This window comes from Balearica regulorum, chromosome W (genome assembly GCF_011004875.1).
Source record: "Balearica regulorum gibbericeps isolate bBalReg1 chromosome W, bBalReg1.pri, whole genome shotgun sequence".
NCBI classification, from domain to species: Eukaryota; Metazoa; Chordata; class Aves; order Gruiformes; family Gruidae; genus Balearica; species Balearica regulorum.
In genome coordinates, this window is record NC_046219.1 from 8,628,351 (window position 1) to 8,649,914 (window position 21,564).

Below are 21,564 nucleotides of genomic sequence, written 5' to 3' on the forward strand. Positions count from 1 at the left end.
CAGAATTACTTGTAGTGACAGTATTAGGAATTTTACCTCATCCTACCATTTAGTGTTTTCTGCAGGAGGGAAATTCCCTTTAATCATTTCTTGATTATAGTGTTGCAAAGGAACGTGCCAGGGATAAAAATATATCTTTTCAGAGGAAGAAGCACAATGTAACTTAACTGACCAAGGAAATCCCCTGTTGATTTAAATTTGCCTAAGATCTCATTGGCGTGAAGGTGACCTCCTGAGATTACATGTGCCAATATCTTCCCTTTCCTGCTCCTCCATGTTTCTGATACCACTTGGGCATACCCCTCCCACCCACTGTGCTCCCTACGGTCTCCTGGATCTGTCACTGACAAAGTGGCATCAAGACAAATGCTGCCAGTGGCCATAGGAACAAGTGTTCAGGCCCTATTTACATAGTGGTTCTGGCAGATTTGCAACAAATTCAGTCACCAAATTTAGTCAACGGCAGAAGTACTTTCCAATAGCAACTTTAAGTAGCATTGCAGGAAGGGTCAGACCTCTAAAGCCAGGAAAGTCTTTTTGTAAAGGTTTTTTTTATGGATTTGGTGGTTCTTTTTTTCTCTCAAATATTTTAACATTCTCTGGCAAAATTATATGCATGTCAGCAATATTAAGTTTAATTTCAGGTCAGAATAAGCTGTGTCTGTATTTTCACCATCAGTTGATCTGCTTCTCATTTTCTGGAGAGCTCAACTTTGGATACTTGGGTATCTCTAAAATTTGAAGCATATGTAATCATTAAATACTTTTGCAGACATAATAAAGGAGACTCCTAAGTCCTAACAATAAAGACAAACTTCCTGAATAGTGTTACTTTTAATTATTATGCTCAAAAATTCCATATTTTCTTTTTTACCATTGCTCATTAAATGTGCACTCTCAGTAAGATTACTCCCTTGGGTGATATGCATTATTTAGTGTCAAGATATGTTAACAAAGCAGCTCAATTTTCAGAATAGCTAATAGATGTTCCATTGAAAAGAAAACTCAAATAAATCTCCAGAAAACCCCATTTTGTCTCCACTGCTGTTTCTTTAAGCACATAAAGCAAAATATACACTGCATATATGGCAGGGGGGTTGGAACTAGATGATCTTTGAGGTCCCTTCCAACCCAAACCATTCTATGATTCTATGATTCTATGATTCTATGATTCTATGATATTGAGAGAATGATCTTTATTTTTTAAAGGAAAACAATATTTAGCCTTGAGAAATACTGTGATGTGAAACAGCAGTAGCTGTCTGCCAGAAACTCCATCTGATGTCAGAGGAATGGGGTGTTTGCCAGCTAAGAGGTCTTATGTCAAGGGGTTAAATAGATGGGCCATTGGGCTATTGTGCAGTGCTCTCTTATAGCATACAAACTACATAATGAAATGGTCTTCAATGTCTAAATTTAGGCATTTGCAAATGAGTTATAGTTTTAAGCTCTTGTCCATTTTTATTAACTTGAGTCTTCCTGTTGATCCTGACAGTTGTGTAACAGGGCTGTGGCTTAAATATTTTCTGAGAAAAAGTATTTTCAAAAGGACTTGCATTTCAGTTTCTTACATTTTATACAGCAAATAAATATACTTATTTATCCAGTCATAACTTTCAGATATATTTATAGCAACAGCTTTGCACTGCTCTGCTTTCCTTACATGAGTTAAGAGGACTAATCAAAACAATAAGATTTTCCTTGGCTGGCTGAACACAAGACTGTAAGTTTGCTAAAGCCAGCACAAGGGAGGCAGGGAATGTGCAGAAGTGGGGCAAGTCTGCTCTTCTTTGGCAGGAAAGCACTCATAGCCCAACCTATGCAGCTGACTATAAACTACCAGCTCTAGAGTCCCTGCCCGTGCCTTAGTAAAACAGATCTGGGGCCAGCGACTGCGTCTTTATGGTTATCAGCTTTCTGTTGTGTCTTGGGGTTGCAAAATGAACTTACAGTGCACTTGCATTGCTCCCCTGCATATGTAAAGAGGAAACTTGTTTCTGTGAGATGCTCCATGTGCAGTAGTGCCCAGTTGAGGGGCAGGACAGCCGTGCAACACCACCACTGCCAGCGTCCAGGGAGGACGAAAAGAGGCTCTGCTGGGGCTGAACTCCTTTCTCTCGCCACAAAGCCACGAAGTGGTTTATAGCTTCTTAGTGAAGAGCTCAGAAAGTTTCTCATGTGCAAATCTCAACTATAGAATTACACAAGCCACACAATTCAGATTTGATTTTTCAGTGACCAAAGTTTCTACATTTGGTCTGGTGTATACAGAAAATTAGGAACATGTTGCAAAATTCACCTGGAAACCCCTAGCACTGAGGGAGGAAGACCCAAGGTCATTCCATCTGATTTCCATCCCAGGTTTGGAGGCTAAGTTTATGGGACTATGACACTGATAATTGATGTGCAGTACTTCAGGAAGGAAAATGAAATGCTTTCAGAGCTTGATAAAGCTTGATAAAGCTTTAGTTAGGCTGCATCTGAATATGCAAGTGGATCCACAGCAAATTATTTCCAAGCGTACTTTTTGTTTCTTCATGGGATAATTCATTAGACTAGCAGAAAAGAGATTTCCAGCTGAATATAAATATGTTATGAGAACACTGAAATGTCTTCAGTTGAGTTTTGCAGGATATATACCAATTAGTGTGAGCAGAATATTTAGGTTTCTCTCACTTCAGTGGTGAGTTGTTCTTGCAGAAACCAAGGTGCCATTAACATTAAGTTCAAACCATTGCCTGCAAATGCTTTCAGAAATGAAATACACAGTAAAACTATTTTTCTAGTATGGAACTACATGTTTCCTCTAAGAGATATTAGCACTAGAGAAGACTGCAGCTACTCACTAGGTGGGAAATGACCAATTTCATTTTTCACAATTAGCCACTTCAATATTGACAATTTGACATAGTTTGAGTACAGCATCTGGCATTCCTCATCAAATGGAGGGAACATGTTTTTGACATATACTACATAAAAGGTGCTGTAACACTCTCACTAGTGAAAAATGGGGCACACACTGATTATTCTGCCCCAGTTGCAGCACAGAGGTGTGTAACTATTAGGGAGGGGGAGAAAGCACACACACAGCTCACTGGATGACTGGCTAAATGCATCCTTGCTCTGATTTCTTCAAGTTCAGCCAAACCCCACTGGAGATGAATAGGAACCATTGCACAGAGAAATCTCAACCTAAAGGATATTTTTTTGGAGTTGTCTCAAAGTATCCCAGGATTTACATAGGCATTCATTGGGTGAAGTCATTTCTACACTACAGTCTGTTACTGAATTATTCAGTTTTATATTGAGTCTAAATTATGCAAGTGCTTCAGAAGCATGCATCAATACCATTATGCAGACTAAAAGAATATACAATCTCTTTACTTAATTAAAATAAACAGATGTGGGCACAGCTGCAGTGCAGGCATCTCCACTTCAGGAGACTATCCTGGCCTTTTTCTGCCTGCAAGGATCACTCAGGGCTGCTTGCTGTGGATGCTCAAGTACGCAGCTTTCTCCAGCTGTTTCTAGCACTCTCCCTTCCACACTCACTTTAGTCCAACTGACTATTGTCCAGTGCTGGCAAAATTTCCAGGACAGATGGAGGCTGTTGAAGGACAAGAAAAGAAAATGCCTCTTTCTGGACAGTAAAGCACAGAGACAGTGTGCAATGAAAAATTAATATACACTAAACAGTCTTGATAAGTTTCCAGAGCAGAAAATACTCTCTCCCTAAGTCGGAATGTACCCAACCACAGATGACTGGCATCTGTGTCTTCCTCTGCCTCAGGCACTGAGGTATGATAGCAATCCAAATTTATCTCCCTAAAGACTTAAATCAAGTGAATAAGACACGTTATCTATCACCATCACTGAATGTCACTGTAGCCCTGCTTTTAAAAAAAAAAAAAAGAGCATGGTGGAAAGCAGGGAATGCCTTGCTGTATCAGGAGAGAAGGCTGCACTCCCACAGAGATCACATGACTGGGGCTATGATAGGAGTTGCTTTAGTTTTGGCCTCAAAACCGGCAGATGAGTATCTTGTCAGAAAATGTCACTCATTTATGTAAACTTTATTTGAACGACTAGCTTCAGTTCAAACACATTGCCTTTTTGAAAATATAATAATTGCAAACCAGAAGAGCAAAGGAAACTCGTAACAATATGTTCAAGAAAATATTTTATGAAATTTGTATGTTCCAACTCCCTGTACTGTAAATAGACTATCAACACAGTTTCAGGGCTGAATCTTGCTGCATTTGATTTGTTACAAAGTCCCTTGATGTTTTCATGAATAGATTTCCTACTTGTCTAAGCTTTAATTATTTTCTTCATTTTAAAGAATAATCCCATGAAATCTGAGACAAAGTTAATGGGATGTCTTAACCTCTGCAGAATACACACACACATAATTAAAGATGAGATTCTGAATGTGAAGGCAAGTCAAATTGGAGGGGCTTATTTGTTCACTTCAAGTCATCTTTTGCTTGTATATTACAGATATATCTGAATTTGGTGTCTGTGAGAAGAACTTGCTGTGGTATTTAGACCAGTGCAGTTCTAACAAGTCAGTCCAAGTGCCATTCACAATAAATTAGCACCTCTTTCAGCCTCATCAGAGAGCAGAGATCCCAGGCATGGGGGTGGCTGCAGGAGGAGGCTTTTTGCCTTACTTGAGCTCCCCAGGATCAACCATCTCAGGAGTAGCCTGAGGTTCCCAGGCTTCACTGCCTCCTAGGGAGCAGCAATGAGCAACACCCTCTTCATTTTACTCCCTAGTGCCTAATAGATCCAGTGTCCATAGATTGAGAATTACCGGTATAATCATGTTATAACAATTTTTGGAACATAAATAGAAAAAAAAAATTAAGCCTCTTCAGCTGCTTTCATGTAATACTTAAACTAGCTATACTTCTAGATATTAAATATTGACACAAGTGTTACCTACATTTGGAAATAACAGTATGATTGACTGGGTTAGCAAACGCATTTTGTTTGGAGTTTCGGGTTTTTTTCTATTTGTTTTCTTCTTTGGGTTGTATTTACATAACAGTGTTCAACTTTCTGATGAACAGTTATAGAAAAATTCAATCCTTTATTTTTTAGTTTCTAACAAACTACGAGCTCATTATACTGTTCTACATTGGCAAACTAGTTTCTATCAAGAAATTTCAGACCAGTTGTTCCCAGGGCATTCAGCCCCCTGAGCTGGAAGACAGGGACAGAGAGCAGAATAAACCCTCCATAATCCAGGAGGAAGCAGTTAACAACCTGCTACACCACCTGGACACTCACAAGTCTATGGGGCTGGATGGGATCCACCCGAGAGTGCTGAGGGGGCTGGTGGAGGAGCTTGCCAAGCCACTCTCCATCATTTATCAACAGTCCTGGTTAACAGGGGTGGTCCCAGATGACCAGAGGCTTGCCAATGTTACGCCCATCTACAAGAAGGGCCAGAAGGAGGATCCGGGGAAATACAGGCCTGTCAGTCTGACCTCGGTACCGGGGAAGATTATGGAGCGGTTCATTTTGAGTGCGCTCACCAGGCATGTGCAGGACAACCGGGGATCAGGCCCAGCCAGCATGGGTTCATAAAAGGCAGGTCCTGCCTGACCAACCTGATCTCCTTCTATGACCAGGTGACCCGCCTAGTGGATGAGGGAAAGGCTGTGGATGTTTTCTACCTGGACTTTAGTAAGCTTTCGATACTGTCTCCCACAGCATTCTCCTAGAGAAGCTGGTGGCTCATGGCTTAGACAGGTGCACTCTTTGCTGGGTAAAAAAATTGGCTGGAAGGCCGAGCCCAGAGAGTAGTGGTGAATGGAGTTAAATCCAGCTGGTAGCCGGTCACAAGCGGTGCTCCCCAGGGCTCAGTCTTGGGGCCAGTCTTGTTTAATATCTTTATCAATGATCTGGACAAGGGGATCGAGTGCACCCTCAGTAAGTTTGCAGATGACACCAAGTTGGGTGGGAGTGTCGATCTGCTCGAGGGTAGGAAGGCTCTGCAGAGGGACCTGGACAGGCTGGATCGATGGGCTGAGGCCAACTGTATGAGGTTCAACAAGGCCAAGTGCTGGGTCCTGCACTTGGGTCACAACAACCCCATGTAACACTAGAGTCTTGGGGAAGAGTGGCTGGAAAGCTACCTGGAGGAAAAGGACCTGGGGGTGCTGGTTGACAGCCAGCTGAACATGAGCCAGCAGTGTGCCCAGGTGGCCAAGAAGGCCAACAGCATCCTGGCTTGTATCAGAAATAGTGTGGCCAGCAGGACTAGGGATGTGATAGTGCCCCTGTACTCGGCTCTGGTGAGGCTGCACCTCGAGTACTGTGTTGAGTTTTGGGCCCCTCACTACAAGAAGGACACTGAGGTGCTGGAGCGTGTCCAAAGAAGGGCAACAAGGCTGGTGAAGGGTCTAGAGAACAGGTCTGATGAGGAGTGGCTGAGGGAACTGAGATTGTTTAGCCCAGAGAAAAGGAGGCTGAGGGGAGACCTTATTGCTCTCTACAACTACCTGAAAGGAGATTGTAGCCATGTGTGTGTTGGTCTCTTCTCCCAAGTAACTAGCAAAAGGACAAGAGGAAATGGTCTCAAGTTGTGTCAGGGGAGGTTTAGATTGGATATTAGGAAAAATTTCTTCACCGAAAGAGTGGTCAGGCATTGGAACAGGCTGCCCAGAGAGATAGTGGAGTCACCATCCCTGGAGGTGTTTGAAAAACATGTAGACATGGCACTTCGGGACATGGTTTAGTAGACATGGTGGTGTTAGGTCAACGGTTGGACTTGATGATCTTAGAGGTCTTTTCCAACCTTAAAGATAATATGATTCTATAATTCTAAGCATAAGACTGCTTAAATGGACATTTTAATCTGATTGTTTCATCCATATATTAATACCATGGTGTGCTGGTTTTGGTTGGGATAGAGTTAATTTTCTTCATAGTAGCTAGTATGGGGCTATGTTTTGGATTTGTGCTGAAAACAGTGTAGATAATATAGAGATGTTTTTGCTGCTGTTGAGCAGTGCTTACACAGAGTCAAGGCCTTTTCTGCTTCACACACTGCCCCACCAGCTGGATGGCTGGGGGTGCACAAGAAGTTGGGAGGGGACACAGACAGGACAGTTGACCCAAATTGACCAAAGGGATATTGCATACCATATGACATCATGTTCAGCATATAAAGCTGGGGGAAGAAGAAGGAAGGGACACACATGTTCGGAGTGATGGCATTTGTCTTCCCAAGTAACCGTTACGCATGATGGAGCCCTGCTTTCCTGGAGATGGCTAAACATCTGCCTGCCCATGGGAAGTGGTGAATGAATTCCTTGTTTTGCTTTGCTTGTGTGCGCGGCTTTTGCTTTACCTATTAAACTGTCTTTATCTCAACCCATGAGTTTTCTCACTTTCACTCTTCTGATTCTCTCCACCATCCCGATAAGGGGGAGTGAGTAAGCGGCTGCGCGGTGCCTAGCTGCCAGCTAGGTCAAAACCACAACACTTGGCCACCACAATGTTGCAATTCTTGACTGAATCCCTTAAAAGCAAGGGTTGTTTTTAATGTTACACTTAGAGTTAGTCTGAGATAACCTGGTTTGGGGTTTTTTTCATTCATGACCACAGGGGAGGCCTAAATTCCATCCCTGAGTAATGAAAGGGATGTTCTTATCTCACTACTAGAAACAGAATCTCCCGCATTTCAATTACTTGTAAGATGAAGTCAAGTATGTCTATACTCAAAAGTGTACTTGCAAGACTGAGATAACCAGACAGCTTAAAATAATTTAGGACAGTGACACAGGATATAAGTCACATTTCCAATGGACACAATGGATCTACCCCAAAAAACACCAGTCTGATCACTGCTTTTATGAGAAATTCTTCTAAATAAATTTGGGCCATCCCAAATAGAAAATAATATTTCTTCTTTATATTAGTCATCCAGTTCTGAGTATGAAAGAATCATCTTTCTTTTCCTGGGTCTGTTTATATTTTGGTGATGTACTTACATTACCCCAAAAAACACCAGTCTGATCACTGCTTTTATGAGAAATTCTTCTAAATAAATTTGGGCCATCCCAAATAGAAAATAATATTTCTTCTTTATATTAGTCATCCAGTTCTGAGTATGAAAGAATCATCTTTCTTTTCCTGGGTCTGTTTATATTTTGGTGATGTACTTACATTAAAGTGAACACATTTATGTTTGTATTTTGTGGTGTGCTGAACTAGTTCACAATGTTCAATAGTCATAAATTCTGTTAGAAACATGACAGATATTGAAAGACATTAATTTTGTTGAATTTTTCTTTTTGTATGGTCCAAGCAGCATTATCTTTCCGTACAAACACATTTGAAGGTATCTTTGCAAATAATTAAGCATTTTCATTCTGCACTTTCTTTGTGGTACAAAGGAAGACATAGTATTGTACAGTGTCACTTTCACTGCCCTGGAATGATTACAGTAATTCATTTTTTTTCAGGTGGAACAATATAAAAAAAAATCTTATTTCCTCATGATTACTTCCTCTCAGCAGTTCATTAAGACTTGCTATTACTGAGGAAAGCGGAGGATTTAGCACTGGTCTTATTGTTGAACCCAAATGTAGCAGAGCAGGCAACAATTTTAGATGTTAGAATTGAGGTTCATAGAAGAGTAATTGCATCTGAATAAATGAAAAATTGTAAGACTGCTTTCAGTCAGGCAGATAAGGCAAAAATAGGAAAGAGCTGCAAATTACCCACACTACCCCTATGTTCACTTACAACATCTGGCTCATTAAAAAGTTAAATTAGTTTACTTCTCTGTAACTTGCACTTTGCTATTCTTAGAGAGGAAAACTAGGAGCAACGTGAAGATAACTGAAGTCAACTAATATCATTGTTTAATGGTATAATGGTGTATTGGGTTTGCATTGCAAGGTTTTGGTAGCGGGGGGGATACAGGGGTGCTTCTGCAAGAAGCTGCTAGAAGCTTCCCCTGTGTCTGGTAGAGCCAATGCCAGCCGGCTCCAAGATGGACCCACCGCTGGCCAAGGCTTAGCCAATCAGCGCCTCTCTAATAACATATTTAAGAAGGGAAAAAAACCAACCTAGGGGGAGCTTTTGCAGCTGGAAAGAGGAGTGAAAAGATGTAAGAAACTCTGCAGACGCCAAGGTCAGTGCAGAAGGAGGGGGAGGAGGTGCTCCAGGCACCGGAGCAGAGATCCCCCTGCAGCCCGTGGAGAAGACCATGGTGAAGCAGGCTGTCCCCCTGCAGCCCATGGAGGAAGGATGAGGGGGTGTAGAGATTCCACCTGCAGCCCGTGGAGGACCCCACGCCAGAGCAGGTGGAGGCACCCAAAGGAGGCTGTGACCCTGTGGGAAGCCTGCGCTGGAGCAGTCTGCTCCTGAAGGTCTGCACCCCATGGGAGTGACCCATGCTGGAGCAATTCATGAAGAACTGTAGCTCGTGGGAAGGACTCACGTTGGAGAAGTTCGTGAAGGACTGTCTCCTGTGAGAGTGACGTGGTTTAGCCCCAGCCGGTAGCTAAGTGCCACGCGCCGCTCGCTCACCCCTCCCCCGGCGGGATGGGGAGGAGAACAGAAAAAACACCGGCAAAGCCTCGAGGGTTGGGATAAGGGCAGTTTACTGGGACAGCAAGGGAGAGGGAAAACAATCAACAACAGTGCTGATAACAGATAGTAACAATGGGTGATAACAGAGAACGATTTTACCGATCCGACGACCGACCGGACGCTCGACCCGTCCCGCAGCCACGCCGACACGCCGAACCCGCCCCTGCCCGACTAGCCCCCTTTTATGGTGAGCATGATGTCACATGGTATGGAATAGCCCCCGGCCAGCTTGGCTCACCTGTCCTGGCTCCTTGGGAAATTAACTCTATCCTTGCCAGAACCAGGACATTATCCACCCCTTATTCCATACCATCTACGTCATGCCCAGATTATTTTACAGATCTCATTGCCTTACTCTATGGGCTATCGCTCTAAAATGTCTGTCGAGTTCATTTAGTCCATGGATTTGGGTTCCATCTGCCATTACAGTCTCTCAGAGCAGGAGCAATGGTGCTGGATTGTTGCATGCTGCATCCGGAGTCTTCACAGCCGGTGTATCTGGTATGGTCCATGCTCACAGTCTGGATGCCAAAGATGTGATTTTTCGATGAAGTTTCTGGGCACCAGTTGAAGGCAGTTCTAGTTCCATCATCGTGGCACTTTGTTCAGTTTCAAAGTCCATCCTTCATTAGTTTTGGGTGATTCTTATGGTCATACCATTGATACAGTATATCGCTATTAATATCATGCAATTTAATTTATTGGCTATTTTCACCCAAAATCAAATCCCCTTGGGGTACACACCGGACTTCCCCATCCTTTCTCATCACCCACCAAGTGCACCCTGGTCCCTGAGCAAAAGCAATCCCGCAGATGGGCTTGCCTTTGCCTGAAGCAGGGATAACCCAAACTGTTTTTCCCAATATATTCTTCATGTGCACTACAGGAACTTTATCCCCTTCTACTGGGCGTGAGAATTTTGACTGGGCAGGGCCAGCTCGATTGGCAGATCCCCTAGTGTTAACTAACCAGGTGGCCTTTGCTAAATGCGTATCCCAGTGTTTGAGGGTCCCACCACCCATTGCTCTCAGGGTGGTTTTTAGCAGCCCATTGCACCTTTCAACTTTCCCAGAGGCTGGCGCATGGTAGGGGATGTGATACACCCACTCAATGCCATGCTCTTTGGCCCAGGTGTCTATGAGGTTGTTCCGAAAAAGAGTCCCGTTGTCTGACTCAATTCTCTCTGGGGTGCCGTGTCGCCACAGGACTTGCTTTTCAAGACCCAGAATAGTGTTCCGGGCAGTGCCATGGGGCACAGGATATGTTTCCAACCACCCAGTGGTTGCTTCCACCATTGTAAGAACATAATGCTTGCCTTGGCGGGTTTGTGGGAGCGTGATGTAGTCAATTTGCCATGCTTCCCCATATTTATATTTCAACCATCGGCCTCCATACCACAGAGGCTTTACCCGCTTGGCTTGCTTGATTGCAGCGCACGTTTCACATTGATGGATGACCTGTGAGATGGCGTCCATGCTCAACTCCACCGCTCGATCACGGGCCCATCTATATGTCGCATCTCTTCCTTGATGACCTGAAGTGTCATGGGCCCACTGAGCTATAAATAATTCACCCTTATGCTGCCAGTCCAAATCCACCTGAGCCACTTCAATCTTGGCAGCCTGATCTACCTGCTGGTTGTTCTGATGTTCCTCAGAGGCCCGACTCTTGGGTACATGGGCGTCTACATGACGTACCTTTACAACCAGCTTCTCTAGCCGGGCAGCAATATCTTGCCACAGTGGGGCAGCCCAGATGGGTTTGCCTCTGAGCTGCCAGTTGCTCCACTTCCACTGCTGTAACCACCCCCACAGGGCATTGGCCACCATCCATGAGTCAGTGTAGAGGTACAGCATTGGCCACTTTTCTCTTTCAGCAATATCTAAAGCCAGCTGGATGGCTTTCACCTCTGCAAACTGGCTCGATTCACCTTCTCCTTCAGCAGCTTCTGCAACTCGCCGTGTAGGACTCCATACAGCGGCCTTCCACCTTCGATGCTTTCCCACGATGCGACAGGACCCATCAGTGAAGAGGGCATATGGTTTCTCATCTTCTGTTAGTTTATTATACGGTGGGGCTTCTTCAGCACATGTCACCTCCTCCTCTGGCGACATTCCGAAATCTTTCCCTTCTGGCCAGTCTGTGATCACTTCCAGAATCCCTGGACGATTGGGGCTTCCTATTCGAGCCCGTTGTGTGATCAGCGCAACCCACTTACTCCACGTAGCATCGGTTGCATGATGTGTAGAAGGAGCCCTCTCTTTGAACATCCAACCCAGCACTGGCAGTCGAGGTGCCAAGAGGAGCTCTGCTTCAGTGCCAATCACCTCTGAAGCAGCTCGAACCCCTTCGTAGGCTGCCAATATCTCCTTTTCCGTTGGAGTGTAGTGGGCCTCGGATCCTCTATATCCCCGGCTCCAAAACCCCAGGGGTCGACCTCGAGTCTCCCCTGGTGCTTTCTGCCAGAGACTCCAGGTAGGGCCATTCTCCCCGGCTGCGGTGTACAGCACATTTTTTACATCTGGTCCTGCCCGGCTAGCTCAGTCGGTAGAGCATGAGACTCTTAATCTCAGGGTCGTGGGTTCGAGCCCCACGTTGGGCGCCAAAAAGGACTGACGTGGTTTAGCCCCAGCCGGTAGCTAAGTGCCACGCGCCACTCGCTCACCCCTCCCCCGGCGGGATGGGGAGGAGAACAGAAAAAACACCGGCAAAGCCTCGAGGGTTGGGATAAGGGCAGTTTACTGGGACAGCAAGGGAGAGGGGAACAATCAACAACAGTGCTGATAACAGATAGTAACAATGGGTGATAACAGAGAACGATTTTACCGATCCGACGACCGACCGGACGCTCGACCCGTCCCGCAGCCACGCCGACACGCCGAACCCGCCCCTGCCCGACTAGCCCCCTTTTATGGTGAGCATGATGTCACATGGTATGGAATAGCCCCCGGCCAGCTTGGCTCACCTGTCCTGGCTCCTTGGGAAATTAACTCTATCCTTGCCAGAACCAGGACAGAGAGGGACCCCACACTGGAACAGGGGAAGAGTGTGAGGAGTCCTCCCCCTGAGGGGGAAGGAAAGGTAGAAACAAGGTGTGATCAACTGACCACAACCCCCATTCCCCATCCCCCTGTGCTGCTGAGGGGGGAGGAGGTTGAAGCCGGGAGTGAAGTTGAGCCCGGGAAGAAGGGAGGGGTTGGGGGAGGTGTTTTAAGATTTGGGTTTATTTCTCATTCCTCTACTCTGTTTTGCTTGGTAATAAATTAGATGAATTTCCTCTCTCAGTTCAGTCTGTTTTGCTCGTGACGATAATTAGTGAGTGATCTCTCCCTGTCCTTATCTCAACCCACAAGGTTTTCATTATACCTTTTCTCCCGTCTAGTGAAGGAGGGGGAATGATAGAGCGGCTCTGGTGGGCACCTGGCCTCCAGCCAGGGTCAACCCACCACAAATGGCTGTCTTCTCACATTTCTCCCCTCCCCACATGTGCTTAGTTGTCCTCATTTCCTTCCTTCCCACAACCCCTTTCCCTCCAGCTCTGGCTACACAATCTGCCCATTCTTGCAAATGTCAATGCGACTCAGTAAAAACCTCATAAAACTACCCAATTTTCCTGCTGACTTTTTCAATGGTTCAGGATTGAATGGGTGCCAGAGCTGGCACAAGATCCATAACAGGAGTGTATGGCCAGAGGAAAGGCAATGAGATGAAAACTGACATGATCCTTCCTTAATTCGGCAGCACTAACCCGTTAATTTACATTATTGCATCTCCCAGAATCAAACCTTCAGAGAATTTCTAGATCTGCTGGGAAAATGGTGTGAGGGGAAAAAAGGACTGGCAGTTCCTCCAGTGAACAGCGAGGAGGATGTGAATGCTGACCACTCAGCTGCAGGGAGAGAAAAGGGAGTCAACACGATTAAATCCTGCATTCTTCACTGACCTCAAACCCAAGAGACTTGTGCAATGGAAAGTAATTCAGGTTATTCTGGATGATTAAAAATATAAAGATGAGTTTGTAGAAACAAAATCAGAAAGGCTCAGGTGCAGAATAAGATAAAACTTGCAAGGAATGTCATGTGTAGGAAAAAGTATCTGTAAGGATGCTATCAATAAAAGGAAGGGCCAGCAGAGTTGTTCTGCTGTTCAGGAAATTGGGTGAGTTTTTGATGGATAACACTGAAGAGGCTAAAATGTTCAATTACCTTTTGCATCTGCCCTCTGTAAAAAGGTTAGCTGAAACACAGCAGATGCTAATAACCAGTAAAAGAGGTAAGAGCTCACCCTCTGGTAACAAAGAGAAATGTTTACACATTGGCTGGGCTTGATGAAATACTGAGATGCTTAAAGAACTGATCAATGAAGTCTCATGCCTGTTAATGCTTATCTTTGAGAGCTTATGTAGTACAGGGAACATACTACATTACTAGAAGAGGCAAGCACAAGCCTATCTTTGAAAGGGAAAAAGGAGGACCTGGGAGTTATTGAACCACAGGCTTAGCTTCAGTTCCTGAAAAAATATTGAAGCTAATAGGCTGTTTATTTGCAGGCAGCTAAAATTTAATAGGAAGATGAGCAACAGTCAACATGGCTTTCTCTAGAACAAACTGTGTCAAACCAATCTTATTTCTTACTTTTACAAAGTAAAAATCTTTGATGTCAGAGGGGAAATAACAAATGCCAATTATTTTAATTTTAATGTCTTTAGTGCTTCTCTTATTCTCATTATGAATCTCCTTCTCTACAGGTCTTTAAGAAAGACTTGAACTGCTCCCTGCCAGAGAAGATGTAAGTATAGTCGATCCTGTCCTCAGGCCAGAGGTTAGTGGGAGATTAGGGCTGGTGAAATCCAGTCCAGCTTGTCTGCATCTCTGATGAGTTAAAAAGTAGATTCAATGACACTTTCACTCTTCACAATAAAATAAGAAATAATATAAATACTTAAGCCTTAAATGAAGATCAACTTGAATAAATTTGATGTGATTGCAAGGTAGTTATGCTATTCAAATACACAGTGCTATGAGCGGCATTTCCTATTAACTTAAGTGTAATGAAACAGTGTTAACTAGGGCCCTCATAAAGGAGCTACTAATTACTATGAGATTTGCTTTGTTTTACTGAACAAGTCTAAGGCTGAATAGGCTTCAGTCCAAACTCTTACGTTAAATTTATTTTCTGAGTTTTAAGGACACCATTTTGTAACCATTGCTCTGTACTATCCATAGGCTGCTCAAGAAGCAGGTTACAGATACCAAGCAGCAAAGATTAGAAATGACAGGGAAAGTAATCTCAGTTTCCTGCTGGGAAGTGACTGTATCAAGAGTTGTCTTTTCCCTGAGAAGTGAAGACACACATCTGCTATGTGAAAGGGGCACACTCAAGCTGAGTGTTCACTATGAGAAATGCGTGCCCCAAAGTGCACCCTGTACACCTATTCCCTGTGAAGGGCACACTGCAGCATGCTGCAGCCCTCTGCTCACGTGCACAGATTTTCCTGGAAAAAAAACCTAGATGAACTGGGCAATGGATTGCTGCCATGTCTCCTTCTGGCATGGACTATGCAGGCCAGGGACATTTGGGGATACTCCCTGCCCAGACAGACCAGAAAAATCTTGAAAAGGCAGTTTAGCAAAGCTTTGCAATGTGACTCCTGAGAGCTCTGTGTCCCACAACTCTATTGTGCTGCAGCTATAGTGAAGCCTTTCAAAGTATCTCGCTGTGTTTCGTCACTACCAACCTGAACTATTACTCCTTGCACTAGCCTTTTTCTTTTCTTTTTTTTTTTTTCTTTTGGAGGCCATGCCTTTTCATCTTAGTTGTTTCCAAAAGTTATGGTAGATAAAGCCCTTGATGATTAAAACTCTTCTAAAATCTAGCTGAGCCTCAAATTTCCCAATGTTTTGCCTCCCAAGAATCAGCTATAATATGGACTGGCCCTTTTCTCTCTGATTAAACTGTCTTTCTGTAAAGTGATTAAATCTTATTATGACAAGAGCAATAATGATAAGGTTACCAAAATTCTATATCAGCATTAATTAGTATGGTATTGACTGACAAATAATTCCTGAAGAATCACAAGAAGCATTTAATAAAGCTTCTAATAATGCCTGCAGGTTTTGAGGACTTTCTTTATGCCACCAGTATAAACAAATTAGTGTGTCAATCATTGTTTTAATCTCCGGCATGCTTTTAATTTTTAGACTTGAACAAACATACTTTTAGTATGAATGAAAAATCAGTCAGCAAAAATGTTTTAAAATCTCAGTGTCTGGTTTCTAGCCTTTTTAAACCATATCTGTTCTTCTGTCTCTTCAACCCCAGTCCCCATACAGACTAAAGGAAAAACTTCATAGTACCTCCAGGCAGAGATTTGGTGGAAAATGAACTACATTGGGAAACATGAAACAGTCCTTGCTGAAAAACAATGTTCTCTGTTACTTCTGTTAAAGATTATTTTCTACATATAAGGTAAACTGGCCCTCTAGTTTGGTTTCACTTCTCCAAGATACTTAAGCATGTTCATAGCTTTGATCATGCATGACAAATTCTGAGACAGGCCTTTACTTCTTAATGTCACTTAGCATAAAAATCTCATTTTGGAACAATGAATTGTTTTATTTGATGGGTTTTAAGGAAGGGCTTATACTTAATTTTAAAGTAAAAGAAGGAAAACAACTTGTAAGAGGCACGGAAACATCAGAAAGGACTACACAAGTTTGGTGAAATGCTAGAAGAAATTTGAGCAGGAGTCTCCTCACAGGAAGGTACTTAATTACATCAGAATACTGGAATAGAGACACTCAGTAAAGCAGTGAATGGCTTTTAAGTCCAGAGCACTGTGAAGTCTACCTACATCCCCGGAGTAATGCAAATTGGTTGCATGCAAAGGAGGAGTGTCCTGGTTTTCAGCTAGGATAGAGTTAATTTTCACAAGAAGCTGGGAGGGGACACAGCCAGGACAGGTGACCCAAACTAGCCAAAAGGGGTATTCCATACCATATGATGTCATGCTCAGCATATAAAGGGGGCTAGCTGGGGAGGAGGGGCGGCTGCGTCCGGTCGGGTGAGCAAATTGCACTGTGTTATCACTCATTTTGTATACTCTATTATAAGTACTGTTGTTATTTTCCTCTTCCTTTGCTATCCTAGTAAACTGTCCTTATCCCAACTCACGAGATTTACCTTTATCGTCCCATTCTCCTCCCCATCCCACAGTGGTTAACTGCCGACTGGGGCTAAACCATGAAATTCCTTTTTGGCGCCCAATGTGGGGCCCGAAGGGTTGAGATAATGACATATCTGACCAGAGTGTGTTAGAACACAGTTGTTATATGCATTTATTATATTAGGTAAACAGTTGCTGGTAATAAGGCTGTTTTGTTTGTTCACATGGCTGTGGTATGTAAATCCATACTTACTGTATGTATTCCCTGCAGCACTGTTTATCATGTCTGGGAGAGGGATAAGGATTTTCATTTTGCTGTACTGTGTAATATTGACTTATGATATGATAACATCATTGGTCATGAGGTTAAGCTGGTATTTGTATGTGGCATTGCTGTCATGCCCGTACCTTGGACAGCATCTCTCAGAACTGAGTAATAAACACACCCAATCTATGGGGAAGATGGGGGGGAAACTTTCTCCCACTCTTTCACCTCCCCTTTTTCCTTCAGGCTGGTTACAACAGCTTTTGAGAATTTTGAATATCCTTGGGATGTTCAAGCCAGCATGCTCCTATTGCTAGGTCTCCTGAATGTGTTTCAAGTCTTGTTTAGGGTCACAAAATTTGTTTTAAGAATACCACCCAGAGATCTGCCCCGAGACTGGATAGTCATGGGTGGTATGGCATGTGGGAGTATGTATGGACCAGTATCTCAGCTCTTAGGAGTAAGCGTTCCTCTGCTCAAGAGAGAGGATATAGAGGGTACACACCACGAGGCACCCTGTGGTTTTACCTGTGTGACCATGGAGAGGACATGAGGAAGAGGGATGGAAAACCTACCTTGACCCTAGAGGCACGAGTACATGAGTTGCAAGGAAAAATAATTGCAAAAGGGGATTCTTCCAGGAAAAAATGCTCCTCCAGTCTCCAGTGGGCAGTTCCCTACACAGAGTAGGAGGACTAATCTTACTTCTAATCTTATGGATGGAGCTTCTAATTGGTATTTACAAGAAGTGAGTAACAAGGATAAGATTCAAACCCACATGCACCACACAAATCCATTTGTTGGTAACAAATGCTATGACCAGGACTAGAGGGGCCCTGCCTCCAGCCAAATGGAGGAGAGGGACAACCAGGTTTATTGGACTGTGTGGATCCGATGGCCTGGCACGTCAGATCCACAAGAGTATAAGGCTCGAGTGGACACCAGTGAACAGTGTACACTAATGCCATCAAGCTATGAAGGGGCAGAATCCATCTGTATTTCTGGACTGATGGGGGATCCCAACAGTTAACTGTAGTGGAGGCTGAAGTGAGTCTGAGAATGAGTGCAAAAGCACCCCATTGTGACTGGCCCAGAGGCTCCATGCATCCTTGGCATAGGCTACCTCAGGAGAGGGTAATTCAAGGATCCAAAAGGGGTTTAAGCTGCTTCGGAAGTGATTGATACTGAAGCAAAGCTCCTCCTAGCACCCCAACTTTCAGTTCTCGGCTGGATGTTCAAAGGCAGGGTTCCCTCTACACATCATGCAACCGATGCTATGTGGACTAAGTGGGTCACGCTGATTACACAGCAGGCTCTAAAAGGAAACCCCAGTCACCCAGGAAGTGATCATGGACTGGCGAGAAGGCAAAGATTTCTGAATACCACCAGAGGAGGAGGTGATGTGCTGAAGAAGCCCCACTGTATAATAAACTACCAGAAAATGAGAAGCAATATGCCCTGTTCACTGATTGGTCCTGTGTCGCATAAAGGATAAGAGTCTGATGCGTGGCTGAGGAAGGCCCTCCCGTTGAGTCACGAGGTTCAGAAAGGACCCCCTTGCTTTCTAAACTCCTCAGAGAGGAGCCTAGGTGCGGCTAGGTCCAGTGTTAGCCCCAGACTTAGTCAAAGGTTTATGTCTAAAGGATTATGTGTGTAGCCACATATCAGAGTCAACGTGTGCCTGTCAGAGCTCCCTAAAAGACTTTCACTGAGGCAGTGCGAAAGTCTAATGGAGAGTGGAGACTGACAGTAGACTATTGTGGCCTGAATGAAATCACGCTGCCAATGAGTGCTGCCGTGCCAGACATGCTGGAACTTCCATATGAACTGGAGTCAAAGGCAGCCAAGTGGTACGCCACAATTGATATAGCTAATGCATTTTTCTCAATCCCTTTGGTAGCCGAGTGCAGGCCACAGTTTGCCTTCACTTGGAGGGGCATCCAGTACACCTGGAATCGACTGCCCCAGGGGTGGAAACACAGCCCCACCATTTGCCATGGACTGATCCAGACTGCACTGGAACAGGGTGAAGCTCCAGAGCACCTGCAATACATTGATGCTATCATCATATGGGGCAACTCAGCAGCAGAAGTTTCTGAGAAAGGGAAGGAAACAGTCCGAATCCTTCTGAAAGTCACTTTTGCCATAAAATGAAGTAAGGTCAAGGGACCTGCACAGGAGATCCAGTTTTTAGGATTAAAATGGGAAGATGGGCATCGTCAGATCCCAATGGATGCGATGAACAAAATAGCAGCTATGTCTGCAGTGACCAACAAAAAGGAAACACAAGCTTTCTTAGGCATTGGGAGGTTTTGGAGGATGCATATTCCAAATTCAGGTCTGATTGTAAGCCCCCTCTACCACGTAACCCGGAAGAAGAATGATTTCAAATGGGGCCCTGAGCAACAACAAGACTTTGAACAAAATAAACAGAAAACAGTTCATGGAGTAGCCCTTGGGCTGGTCCAAGCAGGACCAGATGTGAAAAGTGTGCTGTATATCGCAGCCGGGGAGAATGGCCCTACCTGGAGACTCTGGCAGAAAGCACCAGGGGAGACTCGAGGTTGACCCCTGGGGTTCTGGAGTCAGGGATGCAGAGGATCTAAGGCCTGTTATCCTCCAACTGAAAAAGAGATATTGGCAGCATATGAAGGCATTCGAGCTGCTTTGGAAGTGATTGATACCGATGCACAGCTCCTCCTGGCACCCCGACTGCCAGTGCTGGGCTGGATGTTCAAAGGCAGGGCCCCCTCTACACATCCTGCAACTGATGCTACGTGGAGTAAATGGGTTGCAATGATAACACAGCAGGCTCGAATAGGAAATCCCAATTGCCCAGAAATCTCAGAAGTGGTCATGGACTGGCCAGAAGGCAAAGATTTTGGAATGTCACCAGAGGAGGAGGTGACTCATGCTGAAGAAGCCCCACTGTGTAGTAAACTGCCAAAAATGAGAAGTCATACGCCCTGCTCACTGATGGCTCCTGTCACATTGTGGGAAAGCATCGGAGGTGGAAGGCTGCTGTATGGAGTCCTACACGGTGAGTCGCAGAAGCTGATGAAGGAGAAGGTGAATCGAGCCAGTTTGCAGAGGTGAAAGCCATCCAGGTGGCTTTAGACATTGCTGAACGAGAAAAGTGGCCGATACTCTATCTTTTGGTGGGTTGACCCTGGCTGGAGGCCAGGTACCCACCAAAACTGCTCTATCACTCCCCCTTCTCAAATGGGCAGGGGAGAAAAAATATAACGAGAGGCTCGTGGGTCGAGATACGGACAGGGAGAGATCGTTCACCAGTTATGGTCACGGGCAAAACAGTCTCAACTTAGAAAAAATCAATCCAATTTGTTACCAAGCAAACAGAGTAGAGCAATGAGAAATAAAATCAAATCTTAAAGCACTTTCCCCCACCCCTCCCATCTTCCCCGGCTCAACTTTACCCCTGAATTCTCTACCTCCTCCTTCCCAGCGGCACAGGGGGACAGGAATGGGGGTTGCAGTCAGTTCATCACAAGTTGTCTCTGCCGCTCCTTCCTCCTCAAGGGGAGGACTTCTCACACTCTTCCCCTGCTCCAGCGTGGGGTCTCTCTCACGGGAGACAGTCCTCCACTAACTTCTCCAATGTGAGTCCTTCCCACGGGCTACAGGTGTTCACAAACTGCTCCACTGTGGGTCTCTTTCACGGGGGGCAAACCTTCAGGACCAGACTGCTCCAGCGTGGGTCCCCCACAGGGTCACAAGTCCTGCCAGCAAACCTGCTCTGGCGTGACCTCCTCTCTACACGGGTCCACAGGTCCGGCCAGGAGCTTGCTCCAGCATGGGCTTCCCACAGGGTCACAGCCTCCTTCAGGTGTCTCCACCTGCTCCAGCATGAGGTCCTCCATGGGCTGCAGGTGGAATCTCTACACCCCCTCATCCTTCCTCTATGGGCTGCAGGGGGACAGCTTGCTTCACCATGGTCTTCTCCAGGGGCTGCAGGGGGATCTCTGCTCCGGCGCCTGGAGCACCTCCTCCCCCTCCTTCTGCACTGACCTTGGTGTCTGCAAAGTTTCTCACATCTTCTCACTCCTCTCTCTGCGGCTGCAAAAGCTGCCGCTAGGTTCTTTTTTCCCTTCTTAAATATGTTATCACAGAGGCGCTGATTGGCTTGGCCTTGGCCAGCGGCGAGTTCATCTTGGAGCCGGCTGGCACTGGCTCTGTTGGACAAAGGGGGAGGTTCTAGCAGCTTCTTGCAGAAACCGTCCCTGTAGCCCCCCCCGCTACCAAAACTTTGCCATGCAAACCCAAACCAATCTCTATAGTGACTCATGGATGGTGACAAATGCCATGTGGTGGTGGTTACAGCAATAGAAGCAGGGCAACTGGCAACGCAGAGGCAAACCCATCTGGGCTGCCGCATTGTGGCAAGATATTGCTGCCCGGCTAGAGAACCTAACTGTAAAAGTATGTCACAATAATGCCCACGTACTCGAGTCAGGCAACTGAGGACCATCAAAACAACCAGCAGGTGGATCAGGCTGCC

The 21,564-nt window shown here is 45.1% G+C and overlaps 1 long non-coding RNA gene and 1 other non-coding gene across 2 annotated transcripts in view; both read left to right on the forward strand.

Moving 5' to 3' along the window:
- Positions 1-20,846, forward strand: part of LOC142599252 (uncharacterized) — a 404,930-nt gene extending 384,084 nt beyond the window's left edge. Inside the window, exon 3 of the long non-coding RNA XR_012832881.1 lies at positions 20,759-20,846. This is a non-coding gene — a long non-coding RNA (uncharacterized LOC142599252). The remainder of the gene's footprint in view (positions 1-20,758) is intronic.
- TRNAK-CUU (transfer RNA lysine (anticodon CUU)) lies at positions 12,145-12,217 on the forward strand. Its single transcript has one exon. It is a non-coding gene; the product is annotated as a tRNA-Lys (tRNA).
- Positions 20,847-21,564: the final 718 nt, after the last annotated feature.